The sequence below is a fragment of the Stylophora pistillata genome, chromosome 1 (genome assembly GCF_964205215.1).
Source record: "Stylophora pistillata chromosome 1, jaStyPist1.2, whole genome shotgun sequence".
In the NCBI taxonomy this organism is placed as follows: Eukaryota; Metazoa; Cnidaria; class Anthozoa; order Scleractinia; family Pocilloporidae; genus Stylophora; species Stylophora pistillata.
Genome location: NC_142519.1, coordinates 6,875,139 through 6,886,904, shown reverse-complemented (window position 1 = coordinate 6,886,904; position 11,766 = coordinate 6,875,139). Strand labels below are relative to the sequence as shown.

The 11,766-nt window shown below is 38.9% G+C and overlaps 1 long non-coding RNA gene across 1 annotated transcript; it reads right to left on the bottom strand.

The window, feature by feature from the left end:
- Positions 1 to 2,259: 2,259 nt before the first annotated feature.
- Positions 2,260 to 3,561, bottom strand: LOC148741039 (uncharacterized). Its single transcript, XR_015990453.1, has 3 exons — positions 3,533 to 3,561; positions 3,354 to 3,446; positions 2,260 to 2,311 (listed from the first exon to the last, which is right to left on the bottom strand). It is a non-coding gene; the product is annotated as an uncharacterized LOC148741039 (long non-coding RNA).
- Positions 3,562 to 11,766: the final 8,205 nt, after the last annotated feature.

Here is an 11,766-nt window from a genome sequence, read left to right as displayed (position 1 = left end):
TTATTTATTTATTACAATTTAATGGCAATGATGACAAATAAATGAATCTAAATATACAAACAAACAAAGCCATAAGGATAATCTGTAAAAGAGTGGAACACTCCATGCAAGACAGATCACCGTGTAGCTAATCTAAATAAGTCAAATATAATGACGAACAGAAAAATTTTTGATCAAAAATAAAAACATTAAAAACGTCAATGTTCCTTACTTAAAAACTTCCTCACTCTAGACTTAAAAACTGCAAGACTAGGAGATAATCTAATATCTAAGGGTATCGAATTCCACATTTCAACAATTCTATTAAAATAAGTGGATTTCAAATTAGTCGTTCTCGCTAAATTCATCTTCAAGGAATAGTCATCAACATGTCTAAATCTGTACCGATCGTCCCGAGAATAAAAATTAAAAACCGGAAAAACATCCACATTTAAGTATCCATTTAAAGCCTTGTACAAAAATGTAACATCAAAAAGACAACATCTATTTTCAAGTGAAAGCAAATTGAGACATTTCAGGCGCTCGTTATAAGTAAAATTCCTTTTTCCGAGAATGAATTTTGTTCCCCACCGCTGTATGCGCTCAAGCTTTTCAGTGTTTCTCTTGGTATGTGGCGATCAAACAGTTGTTCCATATTCCACTTGCGATCTAACCAACGTGCAGTACAGCATCTTCAGAGTTTCGGTGTCCTTCCAGCCTCGACAGGTTCTTCTTAGCAGGCCCAAGATTCTCTTAGCTTTATTTGTAGTAGCATCAACATGAGAGTTCCAAGAAAGATGATGGCTCATAATCAAACCTAGGTCGCGAAACTCGTAAACTTCCTCTACGTCCGATCCTTTTAGGATGAAGCTAGATCTGAATGGTTGTTTCTTCCGGGTTATGCGCATCATCTTGCATTTCTTAACATTGAAGGTCATCCTGTTCCGTTGACTCCAAGCGCACAGACTATCTAGATCGTCTTGAAACATCGTTAGGTCATTTGCACAATTTACCACCCTATACACCTTGCAATCATCTGCATAAAGTACCACAGAGCTTTCTTGGACTATCTCAGGCAAATCAGTGATGAAAAACACAAAAAACAAGGGGCCCAAAATGGAGCCCTGCGGCGCGCCAGATGTGATATTCAGCGAGGTTTCAGTTCATGTTACGCAAATTAGAATAAGAATATTTTTCGCGTAGTTACTTAAAACAGGAAAAGAAAAAAGCCAAAAATTTCCATTTGTCATCTGGTTCTGCTTTGGCACCCTCCCACAGAAAGATACAGTTCGTATGTGGATCCGCAAATAGATACCCTCATTTCTTTTGCACGATGAGAGTGAGGTTGTTTCTAATATGGCTACCAGGACGATACCGGTTCGTTTCGTCGTTCTCGAACAACTGTTAAAATGATCATTTTATTAATGCATTGCAGCCAGTAAAGCTTGTAAAAAAAACTGATACCCCATGAGTACTATCCAGTCAGATGAAGGTGATGCAAGTGAAAGATAGCTTCTTGTGGAGGACATGCAGCGCATTCGCGAGGCCTTGCGAGGTACAGCTGATGCAGTCAACAAGTTGTCTTCCGAAGATGAATAAGACGATGAAGAGTAGAAAGAGAATGAAGAAAAAGAAAATAAGCGACCTTGCACTGACAACGCAAGTCTGAAAAGTAGGTTTTCCCATTCCAGTTTTGGTAAAACTTTCAAGGCTCGACCGAGTACTTACAATTGCCACGCACAAGGGATGAATAATTTTAGTAAACATTCCAGAACTCCTCATTCCGATCCTAGCCAAATCTAAAGTAATCCGTAAGTGTATCATGGCTATGTCTCTTGCGTGGAGCACATTTCTGCAAGTGTTACAGTGGCTCACACTGAGTTAGAGCACTGGTGCCTTTTTAAACCAAAGGCTCCTGTGGGGCGGCTCATTAGATAACTATTGATATGCATTTGCTTCCTAACTTTTATTTTCCAAGACAATCTTGTTTTTGACAATGTGCTATGGAAAACTCTGTTTGAGGTTGCATGCCTTAATCACTTATTGAGAGCTGACTTTTGTGGTCCAATAAACTGCTGTGTCATGGTCAAAGTGGAAAATATTGATACTGATTTCCTTGGGATACAGCTTGCTAATCATGTGGGTCACCAGGAGAACCACCAGTGTCTCAACAGCTAATAGCAATAATAATGGTGGGGAAATGTGAGCTTTAGTTCAGAAACAGAGGTTGATAATCAAGCTTACATACTTACCACTGTCATCAAATTTGCTGCCTTGTAGGGAGGCAAACAGATAGCAGGTTCCCAACACATCCACTGTATCCAACAAAGCTCTCAAATAAACCAGTTATGTATACTATTTCATTGAAGTGATGGATACAACGATACTATAACACTTGCACATCTCCGCTATTATTGATATATGTTTAACTAGAATCACTCATCCCTAATGAAATGAAATGCATGACTAGAAATGCATAACTACTGTATCTTTGAATTTCATCTCAGTGTTTGTTTAATCAATGGCGTGTATGGTATCCATGTCCTTTTGCGATGCTTTGTAGCTGATGAGCACCAAAGGAATACAATGCTGGTGGCACTGCTTTCTCATCTAAGTTAAGTTTTTAGATAATGAGATTTGATAAAAATGTTACTGCTTTTAATTGAACGTATAAATGCATAACATTTGTCTCTCCCTCCCAAACATTATCGTGCAGAACCTTTAAGTTCATATGACATGCATTTCAAGAGTGTACTGTGATGTAACCTTCAACTGGGGATGATTCACTTGTATAATATAAGGAATGAGAAGAATTGATTGGAAATGTCTCAACAATACACATGTTCTACGTCACAATTCTAACACTATACAATCTGACACCAAGTGCTAAAAAAACTGTACATGTACATTTCATATAATTATGTAAAAACACTATGAACCCAAGATAGACCTCAGTCAGTTGTATTATTAGAATTCATTCCAAGTTACAACATTAGACCTCAGAAGTCTTGAATTCAAATGAAAGTGAAGTAAGCAGTTGTTAAGTCAGTATTTTCCTTTTTCTGTCCCATGAAGAAACAAGGTCATGTATAGCTGGTGGCTCCTTAGAGGTTAATCCCCAGCATTTGATTTGGTTTCCTTTCAAGTTCTCTGGTTCTTATTAATGGTGCAGGCTGGAAATGGTACTTTTAAAAAGAATGTATTTTATCCAAAAACACAACCCAATGACATATAGCAAGGTCTTGAACCTGACCACAACACAATCTGGAGTTTCACTCACTAATGACTAGGCCACCATGTGTTCAACGTAACCTGAAGAGACTTCATATGCAATTCATATCTAAAATCATCCCTACAAAACCTCACACACTTACTTCTCGTGTATTTGTGCACAGGAATGGTAGCTCCAGGGGCACGTTATGTGCCACCATTAGCTTTCTTAGAGGCTGGGGGTCCACATCTTGCGTCTAACAGTAAGATATTGTAGAATCAATTAAGTACATGAGTTCTTTACAGGACCAGATTAAGATGATCATTTCTAGTTTTTACTTACTTCCCTCTGCACTAACCAGGTGATCTGCCTCCTCCTCTGTTCCAACTAAAAAGCAATACACATGTCTTGTTTAACTTAATCTCCATTTTTGATATTACGTTTAAGATGTTCATTGTCAAAACCTTTCAAAATATAATTTGAATGAGGATTGACAAGCCAATATGTGACCTTGAAAGTTTGTATATATTGAATTGCATCATTACCTTCTACTGCCTGTGCAGCCAAAACGTGGCCTTCCATTGTCACAGGGCAGCATGTGACTACTGACTCTAGGAAATTAAGAACACCTTATTGCGAAAAAAGAGATATGAAAAATTGAATACATACCTGTACTTGTGTAGACTATGAGAGTTGTAATAACTTGAAAGATAAAACTTAGAGCTGAAACTAGACAGTTCATGCTGTGTATATCACACAGAATATACACAAAATATACACAGCATGAATATACAAAGAATATACACAGCATGAACTGTCTAGTTTCAGCTCTAAGTTTTATCTTTCAAGTTATTACAACTCTCATAGTCTACACAAGTACAGGTATGTATTCAATTTTTCATATCTCTTTTTGCGCAATACATGCCCGTCCTGTTTGTTAATCAATTCCAGAAATACATTGAGCTTCCTTCATCTTTACCATACATCAAGTACCCATTGTAGCAGGTATGTGTAGGTATATTTTCCACTCTTGTTTTGTCTGGAGAACTGAAATAGGTTAGCATTGCTCTTGCGTTGCCCCTGCAACTCTAATGAACTTGTCTGGCTGTCTTTTTCTTTTCTTTTCTTTTTTTTTTCTAATTAGGTGACCAAAAAAGAGCCAAGGCATTTGTTGAAAGCCTAGACCATTAGTGATGAAGCATCCCACATCTTGTTGAGTACCTAATAATTAAGTGATAATAAATAATCATATTAATGGTAATGATAATTAAGATAATGATAACAATAGTGAAAGGAGTGACAATTTATAGGGGCTAGCTCAAGAACCTCACCATTCCTCTATCCGTCTATCCTCTAGGCTCCAATAATGTTAAAACTAGACTTCTCTTAAGTTCAATTTCAATATTGCCTGTTCATTTTAATTTATTCTCTTATTTGATTGCAATGACATTTTTGTGAAACTTTTGTTTCGTACAACAATGATAAAACTAGACTTCTTTTAAGTTTAGTCTTAATTTGCCTGTCAATCATGAATTGTTACATCTTGTTTCATAGCGATTTTATTTTTGTGAGACTTTTGTTTCATACAACAAGGAGTTCCGCATTGCAGGATATTCCACTATTCTATCATTCCATCAAATAGGGTCACCCTATTAAACTCAAGGTATCGTATTTTGGAGCGTGCTCTCTTCGCAAGTTTAGCGGCTCTTCTAAGCATGTTGCCGACAGAAATGGTAAAATGTCCTCGTGTCGAAAAATAAAACTTTCTTTGAAGTTTCCACGATGTGCAGATCAAACCTATAGAGATATTTATAAAACCTTTGATGCTTAAATATGGTATTGAACGTTTCGTTAATAATCACCTGCTGCGCCATCTTGATCTTGATATTGATTCGTGTTATCTGAAAAAGAGAGAACGACCCTAGTAAGTTAATCTAAAAGGCACTGAATGATGTAGTTGAGCCGAGTGCAGTTTCAGCGCAACATGAATCATCATTTAAACAGATGTCTCATTGAATGAGACAGATATTTGTCACCATAATTCTACTAGACATTGTTGTTCTTCAGTCCTGTGAACAGACGAATCTTTCCGAATACACTGTACAAATGCATTTTCTAAGTTGTAAGTAAAAGATCTGTTCGGCACATGTACCAGGCACCAGTGAAACAAGACTCGATTTCAACTCGGGCCAACGCCCCCTGCAACTTGTGCATCGTCGCTCGCGTGGAGCTCGCATGTCATCAACCTCGTTCCCAGGGCCTTTTCCCCTAGCTGGGGGTGAGCTGGGGGTGGCCCACCCCCAGCTAGGGGAAAAGGCCCTGGGAACGAGGTTGGCATGTCATCCAACGTGTTTTCGACCAATAAACTACATCCAAACCTCAGCATACTTTTCAAAATCATGTTTAAAAACTAGTTTCGAATTTTACAATAATCCCCATAATAGGGTATCGGAGCTGCTGTTGCAGCGTGGACATGTCTTCCTGTTATACAAATGCTTTTTTCCCGGGGCTTTTTTAACTGTGAAGATAACCTGCCCTTTTTAGTTAAGAGTAATCTTACCTCCATCTAATCGCATGAACACTCTAGAGTGGCTTTTGAACATTGCCATTATGGCATCCCCGCACACATCATCCCATGTGTCCGCGAGGGTCAGCAGGTTCGAACCACTGACAGTTCGATAAAATGAATTATGATACACTTCAGTTGTTTCCGACTCGAATTTCTATAAGTTCAATCCTGCACGCATCAGCATTTTTTCCACCATCGGATGGGACATAGTCCTCCCACTATTTTGATAAATTCCGCGTTCAACTGGCTCTTTAATTCGAGTCTCTGTTTAACTTCCAGCATTTTAGAACACAATTGATTCTCGCATTTGATGACCAAATGTCAAACTATTCTGCTCATAAGATTATGAATAAGGTGTTTTAAGAGGTGTTTTGTTGCAATTTTTTAATCATTGTCACACTTTGATATAACTGTCTCGCTTTGTAATAACACTCGTCGTACTTTGTCATAACAGACTATTGCACTTTATAAGAATACTTATCGCACTATGTAACACTTTGTAATAAACGAAAAGCTGTAGCACCTTGTAATTACACTTCAGGCAGATGGTAAGGGGGAAAACTAGGCCTTTCTCGAGTGGGTTAGTAAAGTTGCGGTGCTGGAAAGTCCCTCACTGGAATGCTGAAAACTTGCTAAAAAATTGTCATTAATGAAAAATGTTGCTACCTAAATCTCAAAATTTGCTACATAAATTTGTTGACAATTTTACATCAACGTTAAAACAAAGCCTGTTAGGTTTTGTTCTTCACAATAACTCCTGACATCGGTCAAAAAAAATAGCTTGGAACTTAGCTTTAAAGAGTTGTTCGCAAATATGAGCGAAATTGATTTAAGGATACTCTTAAAGTCCAATGATTAGCCGCTTATCCGTTGCAACATTACTCAAAGATCGTAATATGCCTACGAAACGTTGCCAAGTTACAAGTTATGTGTTCAAAAAGTTGATAAACATTCAAAACATTTGCATAAATTGAAGTTTTCTATGAAATCGTTGACTTTTTCGTGCCTGATATGTGCTCTAAACCTATATTTTGATAAAAAAAATGTTCAGGAAGGCAAAAAAGTTTCACGCATGTAAAATACTTCAACACACCTTGCAAATAGTTTCCGCTTTCTTCACACTATGAGTTAAGTTGGAAAATAGACAATTTAATATTATCTGAACCTAAGCAAGCTTATTTACTCAACTTGTAAAAACCCTCTGATTATCTATACCAAGTTTAATTCATTACACAGTGCGACAGTTTTTAATTACAAAGTGCGACAAGTGTTATTACAAAGTGCGGGTTAACAGATTCACCCCAACTTTCGTCATCGTCATTTTGAGAAGCATGAACAACAATCTAAATCTCCGTATTAAAAACCACAATCGTTATAGTACCAAAGAGGTTGCAGGAACAGCGATGAGGTGTGGGTTTTTGGCGTGATCTCTACGGAACATAGTCCTTGTCGCGGCTTTCAACTTTCAAGTTTTAAGAGGAAGAGACCGCCGAACATTGTCCAATATTCTACAAAGGGTCAGAGATACACACTAACGACTGGGCTGCGTACAAGAGTCTTCATCTGTACGTTCCTAACGTGACCATGCACAGGATAGTTGTCCATCAGAACAACTTCGTTGATCCCGTTACTGGCGTACATACGCGTAGGCGCGCCAACTGCCACGTAAAAAGGGAGAAAGAAATCCGTTAAAGGGAACATCCCAGATATCCTTGACAGACACATGTGGCAAGATCGGTGCGGGTTGGAAGCCGCTTTCGAAAATGCGCCGGCAATAGTACCCACGTACTATCCCTTATAAATAAAGTAACTCCATGAACACTCCAGTCATGCCTTTTAAAAATTATGTTTGTTTGTTTTATTCTCCCCAAAACGAAGTATTCGGGCTTTGATAAGACCAAAAAGCAAAACAAAAAAACATGAACAAACAGACAAAAAAGTGACGCTCTTCTATTTTCTTATTTTTCTATAAGAACATGTTACCCTGATATTATTATAACGCGATCGAGTGAAAATTACCTTGACAATGAGGGGAAGCTAGGGGATTTTGTTAATATTTTTTAATCGATTTCTGTAATTGCAATGTTCTGCATATCATAGCCCCATTAGGCGTAGCTTTGTATCGATTGGGATTGGTGTGTTGCTTGTTGAGAGAAAACGATTTTGTACGTACACTGTATAAATTGTTAGTAGAAAAACCATCTCTTTTTCAAAACCTGCGACGCAGCAAGGGGCAATTTCGCTTCTTATTACTCAGCGAGGCTAAGCAATCCTGGCATTGCGAACAACTTCCATACTAAAACTGTCTCGGGAATACCGTGAGTGCTTCACGGGAATGGTCCATGGGCAGTGCAAATGCTGCGGAGGAAAAATTACATTAAACCGAGCCAAAGATCACCTAGAACGGTGTCTGAAGTAAAAAATAAATTGCCAAGAATGTTAGGAAAGCATGAAATGGAAACAGATAGACGCGCACAAAGCGACGTGTTCAATGATGGACGTCCTCTGTAAATGTGGCATCGGCTTCAAAAGAAAATATCAAAAAAACATGAAGATCTAACTTGTAGTTTAACAGAGGTGCATTGCCCACTTAAATGTGGACAAAATATCACGAGGCAAGTTCAAATAGAGCTTTTGGAGGATACGTGAGTTACGCGGCCTTGTCTTTTCGCAAAACTTGCAACGCGATGCCAATTTGTTTTTGTCATCAAATGGAATCAGAAGGACATATTCTAATGATGGTTATCTTTTGATTTCTATCATTCCTTTACGTACCTCAAGAGCAAACATATAAAGAAAATATTTTACCTGACTTATTTGTGTAAAGTCCTTTTTGTTTTGTCTGATTTCATATATTTCCCTTCACTACGATAAAGTATACTTTAAATTATGATAATCCAAAGAGTAACCTATCCTGTTAAAATTTAACCACATCTGACATTTCCGAGTGACCTGATTGCTTTGAGGTTAGGTAACATATGTATAATTCAGCTCTGGAAGAGCCTAGTGTCGTTATAAGCTGTACCAGCAACTGGAAGCAAAACACATAAGGCTGTGAGATGATTAACATTACATGTCATTTTTGACCAGGTTTCTTTTAAATTCCAAAAGGTGTTCGATACCATCTCATTTCGTCGACCGTGGTTAAAGAGTGTGTATCTACCCCGTGAAGGGTTGCGAAAAGGCGATACGAAAGAAAAACAAAGAGGAACACGTGGAGGGAAACCCAAGAAAACATTTGTCTCCAATAACCAAAGAAAGCCAGAAACTTCTCTGGAACGTCCTCGCTAAGGTAGGTGAATGACAAAATATGCAAATAAAGGAGGGGCGGGTATTCGCTACTAAGATTTTTCTCTTTTTTGTTTTTTCTGTTATTTCTTAACTTAAAGAACCATAATTTGAGTTGGAGTTTTTTACTGTAATCGAAATTTGTTTCCTTGAATTGTGGTATATAATGGAACAGATTCTGTTACCAAAACTCGCGTTGCAACGAACTCTAAAAATTCTCAAGGTGTTTACGCCTCACTTCGTGACTACGCGAAAGCTTCCAAATAGTATCAGAGACATCCCGGACAACATCGCAGAAATACGGAAGGAAAGCGGAACAATAAAATAGCTACCCTAAAGGATCAATTTTAACCTCCATTTCTTTAGGCTTCGCATTTGTATGAAAATAATGATTATGTAATTTGGGATGCCTGTGGTTTAGAATTTGGTGGGAACTGACAGTTGACGCGTGTTTATTGCCGACGTTTGCAAAACGTTTCTCTCTCAATCCGCTGGGAAAATGTCGGGAAGAAAGCGCCCGGCTCAACGAGGTATAATCGACTTCTTTGGCGCCAGAAAAAGATAAGTATCAAACTACAACGTGTGTTTTTGAGTACATCTAATAGTTGCTTTGGTTGTTGTGTTCATTCTTAGCTCGTTGTAGTATGAAAATCGCTGAGCCACTACACAGTTTTGTAGACTGGACAAAACAACACGGCAATTTAACCGTCCAGTGATTAAATACTCTATGAAATTAAGCTTAACTTTCTTATTGATAGAGTCATTGCATTGGGAAAGAGGGACATTCCATTAAGAGGCAATTGGGATCTCTCTAAAAGAAGCGAAGATGGGAAGTTCTCCTTGTTTATTGACTGGAAATCCAAATATGATCCAGAACTCAAAGACCAATTGGATCGTGCTTCTGGTAATGCTAATTGCACGTCTCCGAGGATTCAGAACAAAATATTCAATTTGTGCGACAGTTTATTAGAAACCGTTTCTAAGCATCAATACCAAAATATTGGAGTGTAGTGGCCGATGAAACTCAAGATTATTCTACAACTGAACAACTCAGTATATGTGTGTGATATCTCAGCAGTGAAAATGAAGTCTGAGAAGAATTTATTGTTACGCGCACTTCAAGAATGGGGCTTCAATACGTCCGACCTAATTGACCTAATTAACCTAATTGGCCAAGGATATGATGAAACAAGCGTCATGAGTTCAAGTAGGAATGGGGTGCGAGCTAAAGTTGCAGCGAAGTATCCTAATGCCACGTACGTTCACAGCAGGTCCCGCGTTTTGAATCTTTCAATCTCGAGTGGTTGCAAAGCTGTGCGATTCATTCAGAATCTGTTTGATGACGTCATCAAACTTACGCGGTTTCTTAGTGGCAACGCCAGATGGAAAGAAATATTTCTTTAGAATGCCGCGGCCACCGATGACAGCGAGCCGTTGAGCGCTCTAGTTGTATGTGCTGATGAACACGAAGAACATGAATCTGCCAAAGCATAGGAAGAGGCCGAAGCAAGCGACAGACTGTACCGAAATTCTGTGCTACTCGTTGGAGTGCAAAATTTAATACCCTCTCTGCTCTTCTTACGAAATATGGCTCTGTGCCTCTAACTCTTGTCGAAATTTCGTCATCAAGCAGTGGCGATGCTAAAAGTAATGCTCCAGCTTATTCAAGTCTTCTCCAAGACTCTCATTGCATAGTTGCCTACACAGTATCTCAATTTGTTCTGTCACTCTTAGCCCAAGTAACAAACTCCCTTCTAGCTAAGAGCTGTAACCTTGTCGATGCATACCAAAGCGTGACTCTTGCCAAAGAATGCATCAAATCAGCAAGAGGAGAGGAATCCTGGCAGAAGGTGTGGAGTCAAATCAGCCGGGTAGCTGACTCTATCAACGTCACCCTGCTAAAGCCTTGTACAAAGACTGTTCAACGCCATCAAGCAAACGCCGCACACAACGATCAGCCATCAGACTACTACCGGATTAATGTGCTCTATCCATTTATAGATCACGTTGTCGATGAACTTAAAACGAGAATTTTTCAATCCAGCACGAAGGCCTGATTACCGCTTAAAACCTGTTCCCTTTGTACTTGCCTAAGTTAACTGACAGGCATATCGAGAAGATCAAAAACTTCTTCAACAAGCATCTAGATTTCTCGAAGTCTAATTTTGACGCAGAGCTGGCAGGGCAGAGGACAAAACACGCGATGGAGTCAGAGTCAGAACAAGAGGGAGCAATGCCTGATTGCAGTCCGCAAGAATTTCCCGCCATTCACAAGGTGCTATCAAGCTTTCTAACCACGCCTGTCGGAAGCGTCAGTTGTGAACGCTCCTTCTCAGCCCTACGCCGCTTGAAGCTATGGAGTCGGTCATCAATGACAGAAGATCCATTAAGTGGCCTTGCTATGCAGTTAATTCATCGCGGAACGGACTTCATTCCTACTCCAACAGATATCTATGACATGAAGTCAAATTGGAGAAGAATCTTGAATAACCTAATATAGACTCGTTTTTGAGACTTGGTATTCTGATATCGAAACCTGCAATTTTAGCTCACTTCCTCCAAGTCAATCTCTGTTCAAACTATCGAAGGCTTTCAACGCATTTTTGAAACCATCCATGCAAGGTGTTAAACTGCAGTTCACAGTATAGCTTGAATTAAAGATGGTGCATAAATCATCATTGTGTAGCAGAGACCTCGGGGGCAATTTCAAACTAAACAA